General features: G+C 43.5%; 1 protein-coding gene across 3 annotated transcripts in view; it reads right to left on the reverse strand.

Annotated features, from left to right (window-relative positions):
- LOC144680453 (XK-related protein 6-like) overlaps positions 1-24,468 on the reverse strand; it is a 916,065-nt gene that overhangs the window by 721,771 nt on the left and 169,826 nt on the right. The window lies entirely within an intron of this gene.

Raw genomic sequence — 24,468 nt, forward strand, 5'->3', positions numbered from 1 at the left:
CACCAATTCTGATAAAAGGTCATGATCTGAAACGTTAACCCGGTTTCTCTCTCTAAAGAGGCAGCCAAACCTGCTGAGCGTTTCTAGCTTTTTCTGTTTATATTTCAGATTTTCATATTCCCGCCTCTGCAGTATTTTGTTTCAGGCTTTACTAAATTGGAACGTTTAATGTTATCTGTTCATCAAAGCCAGCAAAGCAGCAATAGCAGTTTGGATTCCACAATTAATTTTATATAAATACAAAATTGGTGCAACAATAAACTGACAAGGTTAAAAATAGAGTAGCTTTTCAAGATTGAACAAATTCAAGCAGGTGACGAAAGGTGACTTAAGTTTATATGAATTACAAGTTCAGAATGATTCTGACTACGCAGGTGTTTGATTCAAAATGTAAGTTTGTTTTCACGCGCTGAAGGGAAATAGTTACAGCAACACGAGGAAATACATGTGGGCCAATTTAGGATATCAAAGAGGTCAGGCTTTTCCATTTTCACAATGATTTTATTTCCAATGGTTATGATTTTATAGTTTAAATAACACGAAGCAATCACATTTTAGAAAGACTCATTTTATTAAAACAAATATCTAACCCATGAGTATGCATTGTCCTTGGGAAGAAATGGAAATTCTAAAGACTATAGAGATTTTGCAAATGACACCATGTCCCACATTTCAGGGAACTCTTTATTTATCAAAAATGCCAGGATTAAAAAGCACAATAAGATTCCCGACCAGTCGCATATCAAGGCCATGAAATACATCTGAGCCGCTTTCATTGAGCGGGGATTTAGGTTATCTGACAGTGTGCTTTGGAAACCAGAATTATCTTGGTTCCAACTGGGTTTGGAAAAGGCCTGGGTCAAAACAAACATTGATAAATATAAACATCTTGAACCCTTGATTAAAGACATGACCAAAGGTAGGAACATTAAATTCTTTGGTTTCACCATTGGTGCCAGGAACAAGTGGCTTAAACTTAACAACTCCCTTATGAAATCCTTTAATATTGAGCACTTACCTCACCAAACCTCTAACTGTGATGCTGCTTACTTTGGAAATTTTAGAAACGTTTATGGACATTTTTTAACATGTTTATTATTTTAGTTTAACATTTTGTTAATAAACATCATTTTGACTGGTGTATTTTATCTGTTTTAATCTCTCATATCAGCAGAATCAAATGGTGAAGGAATCGACCTATAATTCCCAACATCAAATGGTCACACTTGGTGGTAAATCTTTCCATTTTCACTCACCTTCCCAATTTTTACCCATTCCTTTTTTGACAGACTTTTTAACCAGCTATGACTGTGTAGACAAGTCATGGGAAAACAGGAACAATACACTCATCCGAGTGTTTATTATTACAGTGATACTGTTTCATAGACTGTGCTTACTACAGGAAAATGTAATTACAATGAGGAGCTTCAACGATATCAATCTGGTCTGATACGGTGCTTTACCCGTACGAAAATGCTCCAACATTCTTCACTAAAATGAAAATTGGATGTCAGAATGATGAAAGATGAGTTTAAGGAGATTAATGAAAGGTATAGTCAATAAAGATTTTAAGGTGGAGGGGGTTCGGCCATACTTTGTACTTCATGAGGTCCATATAAATAAAGGTGCTGCTGCCAAAGACGGAGCAGGTGTTTGTCTGTGTGAGTTGAAGTGGAGTTGGGGTGGTGGGGATGAGTGTGGGAGGTGTTGCAAATGAAGCCAGAGTCAGAAAAGTGGAAGGACCATGCTGGCTGGAGGAAGGGAGAGGCAAGGTTTGGCCAAATTAGCCAGATTTTAACTTCCCTGCACCAACCCTCCCCCTCACTGTCCCACCCCTCCCGTCCCTGTCCCACCCTACTACCTCCCCCGCCACCACCTGGGGAGGGGGTCACCCAGTTAAAATAGAGCATGGAACTTACCCTCACCCTAATAGAGCAACTAAAATTTTCAATTTTGGGCAGCAAATACCCCCACTCCAAGCTGGTGTGGTCCCCTTTAAGTATGTAGATCAGGCTCCAATGGGTATCTGGATAGGGGAATGAAAACCTTAACTTCGGTTAGATGCTGTGATTAAGGGGTTGAATTGATGAGCTAAGAAGGACACAATGGCCTCCCTCAGCCGTATTTACTTTGTGATCTTACGATAGACAACAGGCTCTGTGGTTGAATTGTGTGATTTAAACTGAAGTGCTATTGAACTTCATGATTTCTATTGCAGTGGCAGTAGATTTTATTTCACTCCATGTTACAAGGAAATAGCTTATCCTGGGAGAGAATGAGTTAGAGTAGAAGATGGATTGAAGAGATTTGACTGGAACACATAGAAGTCTCAGGGAAGGTAAAAAGCACGACAAACAGCAGATTTTGATAGTAGAAGAAACAATAGAGGAAATATTTTAAGAAGTGTTCTCAATACAATAGAAAGACAAGAAAGGTTGCAACAAAAGGAGATGAGACAACAGTTGTCCAGCAGACAATAAATCTTTTCTTTGTAGTATTAGTACTGAGGGAATGTTGAACTGTCGGAAGTGTTGTTTCTCAAATGTGATGCTAAACCGAGGTGGATGTAAAAGATCCCACGGCACATTACGAAGAGAGGAGTTATCCCTGGTGCTCTGACCAACATTAATCCATCAATCAACATAACAAGAACTGATATCTGGTCATTTTCACATGACTGTTTGTGGGAGCTTGCTGTGTGCAAATTGGCTGCCGCATTTCCTACTTTACATCAGTGGTTACATTTCAAAAGTAATTAATTGGCTGTAAAGTGCTTTGGGAAATCCTGAGTTCACAAACGGTGCTATATAAATCCAAGTGTTTTTAATTTCTTTATGGCAGCAATTCTATCAGCAAGGAAAAGACACTTAACAGCAGTCAGTTCATATGGTCAAAGAGTGTGACAGCAGATTGTGCCTCAATGGCTGGTCTTCCTTTCAGAAACAATATGGCACTCTAATCTATGCAAAAGAAATGGCATTGTGGATGGTAATTACAGAAGAACTATAGCTGCTTGCTTGCACACAACTAAATAGCAAGTACAGAAAGAAATTATAGGCCTGTCACATCATTTATACAAGGTTTATTACATAATTAGAACATTTACTGCCTGCATGGAATCCCACAAACACTGGAAAAATTATCTTAATTAAGTGTTTGTTTCTTCAACAACCTGTTTTTCAGTTTGGCTGGTAGGAGGGAAAAGCAGGAAGTGTTACAAAACTGTAAGTCCTTGGGCTGTTTAACTATAAATGAGAAAGACAGGGAACTGCTGGTAGGTATCTTGCCCAGGTCTCTTTGTGGGCCAGGGATAAGAGGGATGCTCCCCCTGGCCACTCAAGGAAGCCTTCGGCCTCCCCATTGCTGATTATGGCCTCTCTCCCCCACAACCCCACCTTCAGCCCTGATTGTCAACCTACCAATAGTCAGCTCCAAATTGCCACGGTCCAACTACAGAGGTCCCCAGTTGCGCCCTCCTGTTGCGGGTTTTCAACCCCCTACCCACACCAACCCCCGCCCCCCAGGGCCAGGCTATCGATGTGCTATAATGAGATCCTGCCATTAAAGTCGGCAAGATTTCTGTGTCCTCAAATTTGCCAGGTTCCTGAGTTGCTTTTGGCCTCCACCACACTCTGCCTCTTAATTTCAGGGTCAGAGCTCCTGCAAGGAATCCCACTTTTTTATTGTATCATCAGGATGACTTGGGAACCCTTTAAACCCAATTCTGGGATTCCCGACTCTGTTCCCGGACTGTCTGATTTTCAGGATGCCTTTAAAGGGTGCATGCTGGCTCCTATCAAAAGCCCACACCCAGCACTCCCAACCTGGCTGGCTCCATTACCCTGAGTAGCAGGGATAGGCACGTCCTACTCCTCTGCAATTTTCATGGAGTCGTGAACCATAGCCTGCATGACAGCACTTTTTAAAAGGCAACTTCTCATGCTCCCTAGGTCAAAGTAAGGCCCCCAGCACCCAACCCCATGGCCCCTCATACCCCCTATGCCAGGTTATGGCATTCCACTCACCCCAGCACTCCCTCATGTCCCCAGTGACAATGTATACCCTTCACCCACCCCCATGGCCACTCATACCCCATATACCAAGCTGCAGCACTCCACCCACCAAGCATGGTCTCTCATACTGGGAAGAGGGTCCTGCAGTCAGCATCACAAGGTTAACTGGTTTCAAGGGTTTATGGTTTCTGTTACTGACATTTTAAAGAGTTTGGATGGTTGACATTTTTACTACCTTGTAGTGAAATGACTCTTTTTTAACATAGTGGAAAGTAATGAATGGATGAATGAATGATTTTTAAAGGTTTTTTTCTACACCGCCTACTGCCACTCTGGGGTTCATTGGTTCTGTAATTTGTACAGTGGGTCGAGGAGCATGGACATGCCATAGATTGGCATAGGGGGCACAAGGAACCATGGGGGCTAGATGGAGGGATGAGGGGCCATAGGCTTGGGCGGGGGAATAGCTGGTCATAGAGGGCATTAGGGGCCATGGATGGGGCATGGGAAGTGTCGGGGGGTGAGGGGGTGAGGGGGTGTGATGGGTGAAGGTTGGAGGACCTTTGTTTTATTATTTTAACTGGCATGAAGTCTCACAGCACATAGGCAGGTCCGCCTCACCATCTGGCAGCTTCTGTGGCTGCCACCAAACTCCTTCCCAGGTCAGCTGGCCTGAATCTAGCCCACACCTGCCCCCTGGCAATGAAGATCATGTCTTTGTGGGCACTTTCTCCTGAGGTGGGTGGACAAGCTGGGAATTTTCCTGACTCCCGCTACCCACCTTGAGGATGAAAATTTAGACCTTGATGCCCTCCCAACCTCACTCCCCAAGATCTTCGTTCCCCTCTTCCCAACCTCACCCCCCCCGACACCTTCATTCCACCCCCACTCCCAACCTCACCCCTGGTACACCTTCCTCTCCAATTCACAGCTGGACCTTCCTCTCCGCCACCCCCACCCCCGCCCCAACCCCTCACTGATCATCCATGGCAGCCCATGGCCAAGACTTTGATGTTCCAAAGCAGTCCTGAGACATCAACAGAGACCTCCCATCTTCCAAGAGCTGCTTTGCATAGGAGCTACATGCATGAGGATCCAACCAGCAGGTGATGCACATGTTCCTCCGGGGTCCAGTAGCTGTAGGGCTCCAGCATCTTCTGCTCCCTGGATGTCCACGATCTGAGCAAGGCCCTAACAGTAAGTCCCAACTTCTGCAAATCACACTTGTCACCAACGTAACAGGAAATCAGGTGGGAGGGTGGGGAGGGCGCGATTCTGGGCAGGCCTGACTTTGCATCCCATTACCGGAATGCAAATCGGGTTCACACCAGCCTCCAGCGGGATCCGGGTTCCACCACGGACACCATCGGATGATCCCGCTGTGATTTCACGCCGGCATGAAGCCGATTTCTGTCCCTCCTGCTGAATTCTTCCCGCCCCCACGCCCGCCATGACACTCGCTGCCAACAGGGCCAGGCGATTCCACCCTTAGTCGCATCCACAAATACAGACAAGCACTAACTCTGCCTTTCTGCCTGCAGACTATTGGCACCTGTGTTTTGCATTGCTATGCAGTATTAAATGACCATGGCAACATTAATGTTATTTAGTGCTACATTTACGGTTTAAATTACCTTCTTTAACAGTCGTCCAACAAACATTGCAGCAATAGAATGATGTGTGGAGAAAGGGGCTGCATTGTAGATAATCATAGAAATTGCCACAAAATCAGTTTATCAACTGGCAACAGGATTTTTAGAACTTTTTGGGGACCACACATCAACAGGTCAACAAGGCCAATACTGGCACTTCATGAAAGAATAATGAAGGTTCTGCACTTTCATTATTCCTGCAAATTGTTGTAACAGGGAGAAGAATGTCCTGAAATTTTTGGACAATTTTGAGGCTTTGCTTCTCAGCATTACAATATAATTTCATAGGCAGAAAAAGAACACTGTGAATTAATTTAAATTGGAAAGATGAATATTGATTAGATGGCACTACTTCTGCATCTTGCTGCCAAGTACAAATCTGAAGAAACATAATGCGAAAAGAAAAATTGCTTTGCATTAAAACATGAAAAATAGAATCCTAGCCAAAGGTATTTTGCACGAGTGGAATAATATCAATATTCATTGGAACACAACATGGCATGATTTTCAACTGATGTTCTCCGACCTGTCTTTTCATTAAGCAAACAGCTGCAGAGGCTTTGCTTTTCCAATTTTACTGCAGGCGGTTATCTAGTTCCACTGTTATGAAATTATCTTTAAGAGCCATGGCTCATAGAATAACCATAGGTCATGTGCAATGTTTTCAAATCTAGTGATTCAAGACCAGATACGGCCAGGAAAGAGGCAAACACATTGTTCATCCTGCCCCATTCAGAATGGACTCTTAGGTTTCTGAGGAATTTTCGGATGCTTTGATTGTTCTCCCAAACTGTCTGGACTGCAGCCAGTGCAATTATGGCAGGTCTGGGATTTAGGTGGGAAATAGTCAGGAGAAATAGAAACAGAGCAGCAAGAAAGTCAAAGGCAGAGGACAAGGAGAGGAGAGGGGAAAAAACGCAACTAGGTAAGAGGCACTTCATATAAAATAGAAACGATGATCAAATACAAGGATGAACAATTAAGTCAGAAAAGCAAAGCGATAGAACATTAGAACCAAAAGAAAGGAAAAGTGTTTATAATTGCATTTTTCCAAAGTATTCTGCATTTCCCCCCTTATTTTCTTGGTTTTCTGTTATGTGAGCACTTTTGATCAATTTATTTAACCAGACATGTATCAACAAAAGAATTGCATGTAAAATATAGAAAAATAAATTCTGGTCTACGGGAAATGTGATCATAATCTGGGAACAACCTAAGTGACCTTGAGAGACTCCACATCTGCAATTTAATCTTTGTTGAAATTGTCAAGACAACCTGAAACTGGCAGTCAACTGCAGCACTGCACAAATACAACACCGCACACAAACAGCACTGCACACACACAGCGCTGTACACAAACAGCACTGCACACACAGAGCGCTCTACACACAGAACGCTGTACACAAACAGCACTGCACACACACAGCGCTGTACACAAACAGCACTGCACACACAGAGCGCTGTACACAAACAGCGCTGCACAAATACAACACCGCACACAAACAGCACTGCACACACACAGCGCTGTACACAAACAGCGCTGCACACACAGAACGCTGTACACAAACAGCATTGCACACATACAGCACTGCACACTCCACCAATGGGCTCAAGATTGAGACAATTTGATCAGTTGCCTTTGCTGTGTCCCTCCTTTCCACTCACCCACCTGACCAAACTTCCCCTCAAATTACACATTTCCCTAACCCTGAACTTGCATCTTTCTCTAGTTTCTCTACTATCTCGGAGCTCATCTTGTCCATGAGACTTCTGTTCCCTCGACCCTATTCCCACTGAACTGATGATCACCCAGCTTCCCCTCCTGGCCTCCATATTTGCTGACACTGTTAATGATTGTCAGTCCTCAGGTGTTCTCCCTCTCTCATTTAAATTTTCCATCATTACACCTCCTCAAAAATACCAATCCTTCACGCCATAATCCTTGCAAACTACCATTCCATTACCAACCTTCTTTCCTCTCCAAAGTCCTTGAATGTGTTGTCACCTCCCAACTTTGTGCCTATCTTTCCCGAAACGCCATATTGAAATCTCTCCAGTCAGGTTTCTGCCCCTGTCACAGCATCAAAAGGCTCTTATCAAAGCCATAAACGATATCCTATGTGAATGTAACAAAGTAAATTATCCCTCCTGGTCCTTCTTGAACTGTCTGCAACCTTTGATAGGTCGGCCACACCTCCAATGCCTCTCCACTGTCGTCCAGTTGAGCTGCCCTCACCTGGTTCCATTCTAATCTACCTCATCATAACCAGAGGATCACTTGCAATGGCTTCTCTTCCTGCTCCTGCACCATTACCTCTGGTGTCCCCAAGGATCAATCCTTGGCCCCCTTCTATTTCCCATCTCCACCCTGCCCCTTGGTGACATCATCTGAAAACACAGCATTAGTTTTGATATTTGCACTGATGGTGGCCAGGTCCATCTCACCACCACCTCTCTCCGCATCTCCACTGTTGCTAAATTATCAGGCTGCTTATCCAACATCCAGTACTGGGTGAGCATAAATTTCCTCCAAGAAAATAATAGAAAGACTGAAGCCATTGTTTTTGGTCCCTGCTCCAAACTCTGTTCCCTAGCTACTGACTGCATCCCTCTCCCTGGCAACAGTCTGAGACTAAACCAGTCTGTTCTCAACCTTGGGGGTGAATTTTATGGGTGGGGGGGGGTATTTTGCTTGCACCCCCAGTAGAAAAGTCAGTTGGCAGCTCACCGACTTTAAAAAGGGCTGCCCAATAGTGATAATACGATGAGGGTGGGACTTCCACCCCTCAGGAACAGGAAATCCCACTCTCGCCAATCTGAGTGGCCGCTTGCCGAGTAGTCTCAGCAGCACCAGAATGTAGTAGTGGTCACTGCTGGGACTACAAGGGAATCTTGAAAACTTTCAGGCATGTCCAGGGTTTTTGGCCGCAGAAAGATCGTTGACCCTAGCAAGGTGGGTGGGGGGTTGTGTTTGAGAGGCTGTGGGAAGACAAAAAGAAGGTGGAAACATCTTGGGGGGTTGCCCCTAATGGGCATGGGGACCACCTAAAGAAGTACCTCCTCCCTTCTTTCCCACCTTTGACCTTGAGTTGGGAAAGTAGCAGGCTGGCCACTTTTCCTTCCACCTTTCCTTGCCCTAAGAGGCCCTTAGGTGCCTTACCCGCCCATAGTAATATGGGGAACAACTCGGGGTTGGGTGGGAAGGCAGTGGGATAACCAGTCATTTAATTTTAAGTGCCACCCCCACCCCCCGCCATCTTCATATACTCCAGCGAGGGAACGATAAAATTCCCCCCTTGTTGTTATATTTGACTCACAAATGAGTTTCCAAACATATGTTTGAGCCTTCATTCAGACCGCCTATTTCCACCTTTGTAACATCACCTGCCTTCGTCCCTGTCTCAGCTCATGTGCTGCTGAAACCCTCAGCCATGCTTTTGTTATCCCTCAAAACTTGACTATTCCAACACACCCCTGGCTGGTCTTCCACATTCTACCCTCAGTAAATTTGATGACATCCAACATCCTGTTGCTTGTGTCTTAACCTGCACCAATCCCATTCATTTATCACCTCTATGCAGAATAGGCAGATTAGGATGTCAGTCAGTGTGTAACGCTGATTTAACTCTAGCGGTGTCATTTTCAATCTCAATGGTCCAGCTAACACCCTTTGCTTTTAACCTAACACCACTGAATATGTGTTTAACAGCAGAAAGGATTCCCACCAGCTCTATGTAAAGGATCATCAACCACTTTCAGGTGAATTGTTGATTGATTTCTACTGACTGTTCTTTAGTTATTAGAAATGTTTGGAGGTTTACATTGCTACTTAAAATTGTTGAGATTCCCAGGGAGTGGTGAAGGCCTTGGTTCTCACTTCAAGGTTTCTGCTCAACCACTAGTTACCAATCATGAGTGCTATAGTTTCTATCCCCTTGGGCTTGTAGCATGGCAGGGAGACTGAGCAGAGACAACACAGAAGATAACACAGGGAGAAGGAGGAAAACAAGAAAAAGATACATTTTTATAGCGTTTTTCACGACTATAGGATTTTTCAAAGCACTTTACCAATGAAATAAGTTTTGAAGTGTAGTCATTGTTGTAATGCAAGTAACATGGCAACTAATTTTGTGTACAGCAAATTCCCACAAGCAGCAATGTGATAATGACAGATAACCTGTTTTGTGATGTTTTTTCATGGATAAATATTGTCCGGGACACCGGGGAGAACTTCCCTGCTCTTCTTTGAAATAGTGCCATGGGATCTTTTACATCCAACTGATGCAGGCAGATGTAGTTTCAGTTTAATGTCTCATCCGAAAGACAGCAGCCCCAACGGTGCAATGCTCCCTCAATACTGCACTCAAGTGTCAGCTTTGATTTTTTTGCTCAAGTCCTGGAGTGGAACTTGAGCCCGGAACCTTGTGACTCAAAGCATTACCAACTGAAGCACGGTTGAGGAAGAGAAGGGCTCTCAACATGTCCACCCAGGGCTTTTAGGGAGTGATTCTCCTATTTCAATCTCAGCAAGGAACAGCGTCTCCATTTTGTCGGAGATTAATCACACCGAGGCATCATTTCGTCGTAGAAACCCCATTTATTACTTGTGCACAAGGGAGAACAATACAGCGAGAGTTATTGTACCGTCTCAAAGCAGAATACACAAAGACTTGCTCAAAAGCATTTTACAACCAATCAGTGAATTTTGTACATCTCAATCCACTTATTTGCATAAGTTTACTGACCAATCCATGTTCCAGTAAATTTCCATTCCTACACCACAAGTGCAGTTGTGTATAATTTGACTATCACAACTTTGATTACATTCGGCCTAAGAGAGAGACACATGGAATGTGTCTCAAGGCCCATCCTGCTATAGTGGTCAGACAAGATGCTATTGTTCTTCAAGGTTGCAGTGTTTTTCTCTTAGGCTCAAGCATTTAATTCAATTGCTCCATTCACCCTTTCAATACTGAGTGGGCCCCCCTATAGTTGTCTTCAGGCCACCACAATTTCACTAAGGAGTTGCTCACAGAAATTTGTCACCTGTTGCAGGCAGACCTGTAACTTCAGAGCAGGGCAAGGATGGTATAGCCAATGGTTGTAAAGGTGACCATTGCCTTGAACTTCATATCAGGCCCTTTCCAGGCTGGAGCTGGTGACATCTCCAACATCTTTCAGTTCGCTATCTACTGTGGTATAAGGGAGGTGACTTTCTGTGTACAAAAAGAATACATTGCATTCTCACTTTCCAGAAATACCCAGATGGAGTGAGCACACAGCTTTGCCAGAATAACAGGCCTCCCCATGGCGCAGAGTGTCATTTTCTGCACATGACACATTATGGCACCATATGTTAATTCAAAGATGTACTTCAACCACAATGGGTTCCAGCTCTCTCAATGTCTAACTGGTGTGTAACCATACTTAACACGTCATGCCCCCTATGTTGACAGCAGTCACAATGCCCTTATTCTGGGTACCATCACGATTTGAGCCACCATGAGAAACCAGAAGGTGGTTCCTGAGTGACAAGTACTATCCACTGACCACTACAACCCATGCACACATCGGCATCATGCATATAAATGAGAGCAAGGCTGCCACACAATACGTCATCAAGCAAACCATTGGGATGCATAAACCCTGCAGTACTCACCTAAGCATGTGTCACAATAAGTTATGGTCTGTAGCATTCTGCCACCAGGTATACAACAAGCAGCTGAAAAGGACATGGCTGCCCATGATGGGCTCATCTGACATTTTTCATATTCCCCATTTACCAACAGTCCCACACTTTACATTCCTTCTGTTACTGACCATCACAGCGTCCTCTTGGCCACAATGATGAAACATAAGCCATCACAAAATAAACATTGCAGGCCAACTTTAGCAATCAAACCAAACTAAATAGAATAACTGTACTCTCTCCAATGCCTTCACATCCTTCCTCAAGTATGGTGCCCAGAACTGGATGCAGTACTCCAGGTGTGGCCTATCTACTGTCTTATACAAGTTCAACATGATCTTCTTCTCTTGTACTCAATGCGCCTATTAATAAAGCCTAAGATACTATATGCTTTATTAACTGCTCTCTCAACATGCCCTGCCATATTCAATGACTTATGTACATGTACACCAAGGTCCTTCTGTTCCTGCACCTCCTTTAGAGTTTCTCCCTTTATTTCATATTGTATCTCCATATTCTTCCTGCCAAAATGAATTACCTCACACTTCTCTGCATTGAACTACATCTACTAATTGTCTGCCCAATCCACCAACATGTCTATGTCTTTTTGAAGTTCAAAACTATCCTCATCAGAGTTGACGATGTTTCCAATCTTCGTATCATCTGCAAATTTTGAAATCATGCCCTGCACACCACAGTCTAGGTCATTAATATATATCAAGAAGAGCAAGGGTCCCAACACTGACCCCTGGGGAACTCTATTACAGACCTTCCTCCAATCTGAAAAACAACCATTCACCCTTACTCTCTGTTTCCTGTCACTCAGCCAACTTGTTATCCAACTCGAGCTGGCCTCTCACAATTTTACACCCCCTACTTGGGTTGAAATGATGCAAATGAGAAGCAGCATGAAGTTTGTGTGCTGCTTGCATTAGAATTAACGGTCATGGTTAACCATGCATCCTGATCCCCATACCCACTTTTGTGCACTATCAAATTCTGCGGCCATCAGTTTTATCATTCCTATTTAATCATTTGGTGTAAGCGCCTGTGGAAAATGGCACAGTTTTGACTGTGGCCAAATTACAAGTCCAAAGTCCTGTAATCCTTTGTTTTTTACTATACTTTTATTTCAACAGTATTTTTTAAAATAATGGCAGTTTGCTTAGAATACTATTACCCTCCAAGAAGGAACAAGGTCCATCTTGAATTTCAAGGTCTGTTACATGGTTTTTTTAATTGGTACATAATATTCCTGAAATGATAAATGGCTGGCTCTTATTCCATACTTACAGAAGTAAAAATAAATAAAAACGAGTTAACTGCAAACTCCATTCACTTCGTATTATCAATACTTCACAGAGCCTGTGGTTTTGCACATTTGGGTCATCAAAAGTGTATAAATTTTCTAAAAAAAAAAGGAATCTTTATGTCAGTTTGTAAAACGTCTGTATAAAGCAACGAGGGACAGAATGAGGAATGAATATGTGCTGCACACAGACAAGTATCTTTCTGATCCCAGTGCCTTATGTGTAATAATTTTTGGTGCGAGAGTATGAAGAATATGTTCTCCTTTCTCCAGTCAGAGCGTTGGACAGAGAAGCCTCCCACTTGAAACAAGCTAGTGCTTCATTAGAAATATTTAAATGATTACAACTCTGCCAGAATATCCAGGTGTCCTTCAACACTGGGAATGCTAGAGGCATGTATAAAGGAATCAAAAAGGCAACAGGCCTATCAACAAAGTAAATGGCTCCATTGAGAACAAAGGCAGAGGTAGTCATCACTGACTGCAAGAAACAATTGAAAACGTGGGTGGAACGCTACACTGAGTAGGGAGAACACTGTCACCAAGAAAGTCCTAGATGCCATAGAATGGCTGCCTGTCTTGGCCAAGCTAGATATCAAACCCATACCTGAGGACCCTAGCAAAGCTATTGACTTACTTGCAATGAACAAAGCTCCAGGTGCTGACACTATACTGCTTGAACTCATCAAGCATGGGAAACCAGCACTCCTGCAGTTCTGCACAAACTTCTCTCTCTGCTGGAAAGAGGGATCAGTACCCCAAAATATGCATGATGCAAACATTATGACCCTGTACAAGAACAAGGGCGATCACAGCGATTGCAGCAACTATCGAGGCATCACCCTGCAGAGCATCATGGGAAAGAATTGGCCCATACTGCCCTTGTCAGTTTGTAGATCCTGGCTGAATGCATCTACCCCAAATCCCAGTGAGGTTTCAGAACTGGAAGGTCTACAGTTGACATGATCTTCTCAGTCCAGCAACTACAAGAGAAGTGTCATGAACAAAGGAGATCACTATATATTATTGCCTTTATCGATCTCACCAAGGCACTCGATCATGTAAGCAGAGGCAGTCTATTTAAGCTGTTGGAGTAAATTGGCTCTTTCCCTGACAATATGACGGGTAAGGTCAGCTACAACAGGGCTTCTCAGTGATTCACAGCGGAATCAACAGGATTATGTTCTGGCACCGACAATCTTTGGCATATTCTTCTCTTTGCCATATACCTTCAGGTCATCTACAGAGGATGTCTACTTACATTCCAGAACTGACAGAAAGCTGTTCAGCCTTGCTCACCTGAGGTCCAGGACAAAGATGCACCAAGTCCTCATCAGTGAGATGCCACTACAACGATGATGCCACACTAGCATTCCATACTGAGGAACACCTTAACCGGCAAATCGACAGACTCTGTCACGCCTGCAGAGAGTTTGGCTTGATTATCAGCATCAGGGAGACAAATGACATGGTCCAGAATGTTGCCACACCTCCACCTATCAACAGCATTGACAATGTGATGCTGAAGATTGTTAATTGTTTCATACATCGGGGTTCCACCATTGCCAGCTATCTGTCACTTAATGCTGAAATCAACACACTCATCGCAAAAGCTGAGATGTTTAAATCCAAGCTGAGTCCGAGTGTGTGGAACAAGAACAACCTGACTGAGAACACCAAACTGCGAGTCTACCTGTGTCCTCAGCACACAACCCACTGCAGTGCCTGTGTCCCTAGCACACCCCTCTACAGTGCCTGTGTCCCCAGCACACCCCTCTACAGTGGTGAGGCCTGGATAACATATGCTAGGCTGGAGAAAAGGCTGAACAGTTTCCACCTTCACTATCTCAGATGTATCCTTGACATCACTTGGCTGGGCAAGGTCACCGACTCAGAGGCCCTGGAGAGTGTTCATTCCATCAGCATACACTCATTGCCAAGTCAACAACATCTGCGCTGGCTCAACCACGTTCATCAGATGGGAGATGTCCGTATACCCAAAGACATCCTGCATGATGAACAGGCCACTGAGTCACAGCCTCCTGCACATTCATACCTCCGCTGCAAGGACACCCGCAAGTGAGATATGAAGATAGTGGACATTAATACTAACAACTCAGAGACAGTTGTCAAGTGACCTCTGGAGGCTAATTGTTTGGAAGGGCATTGAAAGAGCCAAGCAGAAAAAACAGCTCAGCTGACGGAGAAGAGGGCCCAGAGAAAACAGAGACCAGCGAATCCTGCACTAGCTTAGCCCATTATCTTCCTCTGCAGTAAATGCAGCAGAGTGGGGCTTCTGAGTCACACCAGGCAATGCTTAACAGAGTTAACCACCACGGTGCAAACCATCATCTTACGAGGCAGAAGGCTGCCACTGATGAGAAGAGGACTAAGAAAGGGATGTCACATTCTGACCTGCTGGTACCCACACAACCAAATCTACAGACTGAGGTGACCAGGTCTCTCAGCGGTAGATAACTAATGCATATGGAGATTTCAATTTTCATTGGATTTAATCAGCATGTATGATGGCACAGGATGTTTTTTACATTTATTGAAAGACTGTGGGCAAACATGGAATGGCTCCACTTATTGCTTGCCTGAGTTTCCCGGAGAAGTTGGTGGTGGGTATTTTTCCTCCAATGCTGCAGTTCCTGGGGTGATAATGATCCCACAATGACGTTAGAGAATTCCTGATTTTGAATTAATGCTGATGAACAAATGGTGATGTATGTCTAAGTTTAAATGGTGTGTCAATTGGTGGGAAGTAGAAAGTGATGGTATTGCAATGACATTGATGCTCTTGCTACGGAGGCCTGACTAACCTTCATGCTAGACAATTTTTCGTGGTATGTCATACTTTTGTGAGGCTACATAAAAGTAGGCGTATCAGGGTGATCATTATTCAGCAAAAACTCACTGGCTGCGCCTGCCAAGATGCCACCAACAATATTTGTAGCAATTGTTAAATGTCCTTGTCCACAGAGCTGAGGCACCTACTATATGCCTCCCAGGCTTAGTATGACCCATGATAGACCTGTTCAGCTGTGACCTCCAGCCGACACATGGAGCTTCTTTCCCTTCATTTTTGACTGTCACTTCTGGATCCCCGGCCCCTTCAACTTTGGCAAAGGGTTGAGATGCCTATTAAACATTTCCAAAGCTTTTGGATTCTGGTCCTCCCTTTATGACCCTCCCTTTTATTGTCTACATCCCTTTAAATTTGACACACAAAATGTGCTCCATACACTTGCCCCGGTTTCCATCTGGATCTGTCAATAATGTTGCAAATGAGTTAACCCAGGAAATTTAGAGCTGTTAGCACATTACCACTCAGATGGGATTAGCAACAGTTCTTAATCTTTTAGTCACAACTTGTACCAACAGAAGAAAATCAGCACTGCAATATTCAGTGTAGAACATTGCAAAAGTCGTGGAGCAGTTTTAAAATGATTAAATCTTTCATAGTCTATGTTATTACCCGAATATTAAACTTCCACAGGCAATAGACCATGAATTTCCTGCTCCATCTTGATGAGTGTTGCAGAGTTGGGCTCCCGCTACCCCTTCGTTGTTCCCTGATGCCTGTCCATTACATTTAAACATTGTGGGCATGTGCCAGAGCAACCACCTTAGATTAAGAGATGAATGATCACTATGGAGCCTTGCCATGCTCCTCGGGAAACATTTTTAAAGCTCTAAAAAGAGTTGTGTTTTTAAGAATGTCCAATTCCCTATTGCAATTGACCACAGTGTGGAAAGCAGCTTTTTAAATGTTAAATCCTCCCCACAACCCCCACACCATCCCTTCGCAATTCTGGGGTTGAGTGACACAAAGCTGTCCCTTTCCAATAGGAAAAGAAACAGTTGGGACCAGTAACATAGAAACATAGAAATTAGGAACAGGAGTAGGCCATTCGGCCCTTCGAGCCTGCTCCACCATTCATCATGATCATGGCTGATCATCCAACTCAATAACCTGCTCCCACTTTCTCCCCATATTCTTTGATCCCTTTCGCACCAAGAGCTGTATCTAACTCCTTCTTGAAAACATACAATGTTTTGGCCTCAACTACTCTCGGTGGTAGCGAATTCCACAGGCTCACCACTCTCTGGGTGAAGAAATTTCTCCTCATCTCAGTCCTAAATGGTCTACCCCGTAACCTCAGACTGTGACCCCTGGTTCTGGACTCCCCCACCATGGGGAACATCCTTCCTGCATCTACCCTGTCTAGTCCTGTTAGAATTTTATAGGTTTCTATGAGATCTCCCCTCTTTCTGAACTCCAGCAAATATAATCCTAACCGACTTAATCTCTCCTCATATGTCAGTCCTGCCATCCTAGGAATCAGTCTGGTAAACCTTCGCTGCACTCCCTCTATAGTGAGAACACCCTTCCTCAGATAAGGAAACCAAAACTGCACACAATATTCCAGGTGTGGTCTCACCAAGACCCTGTATAATTGCAGCAAGACATCCCTGTTCCTGTACTCGAACCCTCTGGCTATGAAGGCCAACATACCATTTGCCTTCTTTACCGCCTGCTGCATCTGCATGCTTACCTTCAGCGACTGGTGTACGAGGACACCCAGGTCTTGTTGCACATTCCCCTCTCTCGATTTAGAGCCATTCAGATAATAATCTGCCTTCCTGTTTTTGCTACCAAAGTGGATAACCTCACATTTATCCACATTATACTGCATCTGCCATGCATTTGCCCACTCACTCAGCTTGTCCAAATCACACTGAAGCATCTCTGCATCCTCCTCACAGCTCACCCTCCCACCCAGCTTTGCGTCATCTGCAAATTTGAAGATATTACATTTAGTTCCCTCATCTAAATTATTAATATATATTGTGAATAGCTGGGGTCCCTCTTATTTCCCAGTTTTTACTGGTGTTCCATTTTAAGGTACACAAGACCAGTTCAGACGAGTATCCTTATTTCTCAGTTTTTACTGTTTTTTCATTCTGGGTTATGTCCAATATTGGTAAGGTGCAATTGATAGGAAATATGTTCCAAAATGATAGTTGGACCAGATGCGTAAATATAAATTGGATATCATTTTAAAATCATTCTATTTATTTTTACATAATATTTAGAACCTATATTATTTATAGTAAAATTGCAGTTTGTGAAGAAGAAACCAGACTTGATTGGAACATTTCAGTCTGCAGGCTGCAAGCGATGTTCCTTTAACTTCTGTTTACAGTGCATGGCCGGCTTTTTGCAGCAAGCAGTCCCTTTAAGATTGATGCGCAGTCATGCATGCGTTTGCAAAGGAACGTTGCCTGTACGCAGCCTGCAGTTCCCTGTGCTATGTTTCTGATTATGGGTGCACTGCCACACAGCGCAGCTAAAAGGGAACATTGGCTGTAAGATGCAAAACTGAGATGCTATGACATCACCATTGAGAATAGTGTGTAGTTACAAGATGCCGAGTTTACCTAGGAATTAAAAATTGCAAAAGTGTGAAAAAAAATGTGACAGCAAGAAGTTAGATTCTATAGACAGGAAATGCGCACAGACAAAAGATTGCTATTAAATTATAGCAATCTTTATTCAAACAATTATATTTCTTCAGTTACATAGGAGATAAAAATGGTCATCACACTGATGATAAGTGGGAACCAAGCAGGACCAGTAGCCCAGGTGGTAACACTATGCCTTAGTATATAATTCCAGTTAACAACCCAACTTTCTGTTTTAATAAGTCCCATCACCGTCCAGTTGTTATCTTTTGCTCACAGTCTAGAGTATTCAGAATCTCAATTCTGCTCTTGTCCTACCAGTTGATTCAGTCAGGTTACAATACTTATCAAAGTGAGGCAAAGTAACAGTAATGAGTAAATTACATTTTTAGGAGAAGCATTACTGTCAAAAGGTTATGAGAAATTTAGCATGCAGGTAAGCTGACAATCTTTGTTCAGTAGGTACAAATATATTTACAGAAACAGCTCTTTCTGATGATCTGCTGTGGTCCAGTATAAAAACTGTAATACGTTCTATACCGCTTAGGTGTAACCTTTCATGCCACTCGAAAGAAAGTGTTTGCTCTGAGGGCGAAGGGTTAATGCAGTGGACAAAACTGATGATCTGGAATCTACTAAGCACAGTGAATCCTTCTGAATATGTGAAAAATTGCATACGACCAAAATCAGGTATTATTCAAAGGCTACCATGTTCCAGAACAAAATGCTTTTTCTCTGGCCTCGTGCCCACATCAGCACACAAACTGTTGGTGTTTCCTATTCCGATCACGTCTCTCATTCCTCACCAATATATCCATCAGAGTCAGAATGTACCATTGTATCGGCCCGGCAGTAGCTAGTAGGAAGCTGAGCTTAAATCCATTTATTTCATTTTACTTGTCCTGTATGAGTATTAATATATAGTGCCAGATAAGGAAACCTTAAATATAAATACAGCAGGCTTAACAGCCTTAACCAGCACATTTTGTTCAGTGAAGGAAGATGCTGTGGCTCTCGCACACAGTGGTGCATAATTTCTCACTTTGGCACTCTTTATGCAAAGCTCCATCCCCCTGAGAGAGCCATTTACACAGCTAATACCAACCCTTTTCACATTTCATCCATGTTTTCAGGCCATTCATGAGTAACCGTATTAAAAATAATCACATTTCAATCCCTTTTTTTTTTTAACACCCCTAGACAAATAAAAGTGCAATTTACTCCACTGCGAAGGTGTGCCGTAAAATAATTGATCTTCGCAACAGGAAAAAGAAAATCATTAGCTCGGAACTCCGTCCAGAAGCGAGAATCTGCCAGGTCAAAGCAAGGAGAATTATGGTCCTCAAATTAACTGGCTCTTCATGTACAGCATCTTGAAGCCCTATAATCTTTCCCACCACAATCCAAAAGCTGATATATACCTTACTCTGGCGGCCGACTTAAGCTGCATTGTTGAAAATATCAAATATCACCACAATGAACCTTTTAACATGACTCAGCACTTTAAAGCAGCACTAATGTTCTTACAGTGAATGGTTATCGCAAAATAATTTTTCCTATTTACTGCTAGGAAAAATAGCATTCAGAAATTCTATTATATGTCCATGAATAGGTCTGCTTCATCATCAGAATGTCATGGATAAAACTGGGAACTGCTGCAAAACATGAATCAGATGTGGTAAGATATGCTTGGCTAGTGTTACATATAGTCTTCAAATATTACAGAAGCAAGAAAATTTGCTGACATTTTAAAAATATGGTAAAAATAACGTGAATTTTTCATGCTAATTATTTTAATACATATTTTGACATTCCCCTCAGATTTCTCGCCTCTTCTGTTGAAGATGCTGGAGTACAGATCTATAGATGTGAGTTGCCTTGACCAAATGACCAATCTGTGGAAGTGTGAACTTACAAGTAAATATCATGAGGTTATTTTATCACAAAGATACTGTAGTATTTATAGTTCTGATGAATGTAGGATCGTAGCTTTAAGAATAATCCTGTGTTGTAAGATCACATGATCTATGTAAACCAATGGGTTAGCAGCGTGGGGAACTTCTAGAAGGTGAGTTCTTCTGTAGCTATAGGGTTTGATGCACACATGTAGTTGCTGCAGTCTTGTAAATAAAGTTAAATGTGTCCACCAAGAAAAGAAAAGCGAGAATTTACTGTTGGAGTTGCAGAATATGTAAGTAATTTCAGTGGAGGAATGAAGTGGTTACCTGGTAAAGTAAGCTCTGTGACTGGACCATTGTCCTACCACATGGAAGAGGAGGGCCAGATCACCTGTAAGCATGTGGATCATTTAAGAAGGGAGATACCCCAACAAAATGATGTTCCACCTGTAACCATTGCTGAGCCTGTGGTTCCTGTTGAAGTTGCTCAACCAAGGACAGACATGCCTGGTGTCTCTGTCGGAGTGGAAGACACTGAACTGCCTGTGCCTAGTGAGGTAACTGATGTTAATTTGGTTCCAGGGAATGTGGTTCCTGCAAAAGAATCTAAAGTCCTGGAGCTACAACATTCCACACAGATCCAGAAACCACCTGAAAGACTCAACTTGTGATTTCATGACCTGTGTACATATTGTAATGTCATGAGATAAATATCCTTGTAAATACAAAATATACAGAAAAGTTAAAGGGAGAGGGATGTAGGAATTATAGTTCTGATAAATGTAGGACTGTAGCTTTAATAATAATCCTGTGTTGTAGGATCACATAATCTGTGTAAACCAATGGGTTAGCTGCACAGGGAACCACTAGGAGGAGAGGTCTTCTGTAGTTATAGAGTTTGATGCACACATGTAGTTGCTGCTGTTTTGTAATTAAAGTTAAATATGTCCACAAAGAAAAGTTGCCTGGAAAATCAACTCTATAACAGATATGTACCATAACTGAGCCTGATCCAGTCCTCACCCAGGACCTATAACAGCAAAAGCAGGGTAATTTTCTCCCATTCTAACCCAGGAGAATGAAAGTCAATTTTAGCACCCCTTGCCTGTGAGCAGATAACTCAGCATAGACAAGAACTACATCAGGAACCTTCTGAGTCTTTACTGTTCAATATCCCAATGAGCAGTGCACTGAACAGCGAAACTTTGTAGGTTGGCTGTTTACATTTTTTGTAAGCTGCATTGTTAGGTAGAGAGGCAGTATAATGAGGAATGTATCAATTTTACCTGCAAACATTCGAAATGGCTTGACAAAAAAAGTAGAGTATTGTAGCATCACATCAGCATCTTATGGTCTGTCATGGCACGAAAATCATTTCTGATTGCTGTACTGCTGATTCAGTTTTCAAGGTACAGGTACTATGTCACGTCAGTGTATTACTGTGCTCAGGAACTGGTTAGTAAGGTCTTGCTGAAACTTTTTAAATGGTTGTTTATGTTATTAATTTTGCACCAGAATCCAGTTACAAACGTAAGGAAATGACAGTTTGAAATCACGTTAAAATGGTGGCCATTAGGTTGTAGAAGAGTTTTAAAAAACCTTCAGGTTCTGTCCTTTTCCCTGAGGCTCCCAGGTTAAGATTTCTCTTTGCTAGTTTCCTGACCTACCTTTTTGCCTTCAGTTTGAATTTCCCATCTACAATTTTCATCTATCATAACGGCAAAGGATTCAAAACATTGATTATTTGTATGAATGAAGCCTCAGCTCCCATGGTCAAATTCAAGTTTGTGACTTTTGATGGTAAAGTAAGGTTATTTTGAAAGACTTTCATATTTTATTGAAGATCAAACAATGTGGGTACAATGCATTGAATTTTTCCAACTTAGTTCTTTTCGGACATCAGGCCCATATTCGGGTCATGAAACTGATCACTGGGAGGCGAGTCTTCTGGCTGCTCTTTGTCAGAGTAAAACCAATGCGGAAGACACTGGAAACTTCAAAGGCTATGGGCCCTGACAATATTCCGGCAATAGTACTGAAGACTTGTGCTTCAGAACTTGCCGCGCCCCTAGCCAAGCTGTTCCAGTACAGCTACAACACTGGAAACTACCTGGCAATGTGGAAAATTGCCCAGGTATGTCCTGTACACAAAAAGCAGGACAAATCTAACCGGTCAAATACCACCCCATCAGCCTACTCTCCAACATCAGTAAAGTGATGGAAGGGGTCATCAACAGTGCTATCAAGCGACACTCGTTCAGCAATAACCTGCTCAATGATGCTCAATTTGGGTTCCGCCAGGGCCACTCAGCTCCTGAGCTCATTACAGCCTTGGTTCAAACATGGACAAAAGATTTGAACTCCCGAGGTGAGGTGAGAGTGACTGCCCTTGACATCAAGGCAGCATTTGACTGAGTGTGGCATCAAGGAGCCCTTGCAAAACTGAAGTTAATGGGAATTGGGGGAAGACTCTACGCTGGTTGGAGTCATACCTAGCACAAAGGAAGATGGTTGTGGTTGTTGGAGGTCAATCATCTTAGTTCCAGGACATCGCTGAAGGAGTTCCTCAGGGTAATGTCCTCAGCCCAACAATCTTCAGCTGCTTCATCAATGAACTTCCATCCATGACAAGGTCAGAAGTGGGGATGTTCGCTGATGATTGTACAATGTTCAGCACCATTCACGACTCCTCAGATGCTGAAGCAGTCCATGTCCAAATGCAGCAAGACCTGGACAATATCCAGGCTTGGGCTGACAAGTGGCAAGTAACATTCACGCCACACAAGTGCCAGGCAATGACCATCTCCAACAAGAGAGAATCTAACCTTCACCCCTTGACAGTTAATGGCTGAATGCTGAATCCCCCATTATCAATATCCTGGGGGTTACCATTGAGCATAAACTGAACTGGACTAGCCACAAAAATACTGTGGCTAAAAGAGCCAGTCAAAGGCTAGGAATCCTGTGGCGAGTAACTCACTTCCTGACTCCCCAAAGCCTGTCCGCCATCTACAAGGCACAAGTCAGGAGTGCAATGGAATATTCTCCACTTGTCTGGATGAGTGCAGTTCCAACAACACTCAAGAATCTTGACACCATCCACAAACATTCACTCCTTTCACCACCAACGGACAGTAGCAGCAGTGTGTACCATCTACAAGATGCAGTGCAGGAACTCACCAAGCTTCCTTCGATAGCACCTTCCAAACCCATGACCACTAACATCTAGAAGGACAAGGGTAGCAGACACATGAGAATGTCACCACCTGGATGTTCCCTTCCAAGCCACTCACCTTGCTGACTTGGAAATATATCACTTTTCCTTCAATGTCACTCGGTCAAAATCCTGGAACTCCCTCCCTAACAGCACTGTGGGTGTACCTACACCACAAGGACTGCAGTGGTTCAAGAAGGTAGCTGACCACCACCTTCTCAAGGGCAATTAGGGATGGGCAATAAATGCTGGTCTATCCAGTGACACCCATATCCCATGAAAGAATAAATAAAATGCCCACCTCCAGGCTCCCTGACCAATTAAGGAGTGAAGGCAGGATAACGTGTTTGTCAGAGAAAGGATTTCCAATTTAAGGGACCCCAGCATGTTTCGGAGAAGCTCACCAAGACTAGGATTTTTTAGGCTGCAGCACCCACACGAATGGTGAGGAGTCCTGAGAAGGGTGAGCCTGAAAGTGAACATTATCTGTGTGGCCCCTCTAACCTGGAGACCGCGGACCAAGAGGATCCAGGACCTCAGGAGGGTATGACAGGAGGGTGGGGTAACACTTTCAGATGCCAAGCCCCGCACTCTGCCTCACCCAGCATTCTCCTTCACAGCACATCTCAGGTCAAGACACCTTGCAGCTTCACTGCAGGTATCCCACATCCCTATCTGAGCAGCTAACATTCGTAATGACCCTCAGGCTCGTGCCCTCTTGCACCAATGGCTCACAGTCACCATGCAGAAATGTTGCCCTCTTCACTCCTCTGAACACAAGCCATTCCTAACGCTCCCATCTCTCTGATGTCTTTCCTTGGAGAAGAGGTTGCACAAGCTGGAAAGATTCAGGGATGCAGGTTTATGGGATGCAGGGTATGTGGACCTCCCGTGACAGGCAGATTGTCAGCCACTGGCAATGTGTACCCTGATCAACTTAGAATGTGGTCTTGCACTATGAGGATGAAGATGTAAGCAGCAACATCTGGCAGATGCCATGACAAGCTGACCTCCAGAGGCACTGGTACTCGCACATGTTGGGATAGCTGGTCGTCTGCATGTAGACCCTCTGTAGGTGATCTTCCTCTTTCCATCTGGTTCTCAGTGTCTAATGCCTCTGCCTTGTGCAGGGGCATGTGGCTGCGGAAAACACAGCTGGTGCTGCTCTTGGTGTTTGTTGTTGTTGGAAAGCTGCTTTCCCTCGGCCCTCAGCAGAGGGGA

The sequence above is a fragment of the Cetorhinus maximus genome, chromosome 5 (genome assembly GCF_964194155.1).
Source record: "Cetorhinus maximus chromosome 5, sCetMax3.hap1.1, whole genome shotgun sequence".
NCBI lineage: Eukaryota > Metazoa > Chordata > Chondrichthyes > Lamniformes > Cetorhinidae > Cetorhinus > Cetorhinus maximus.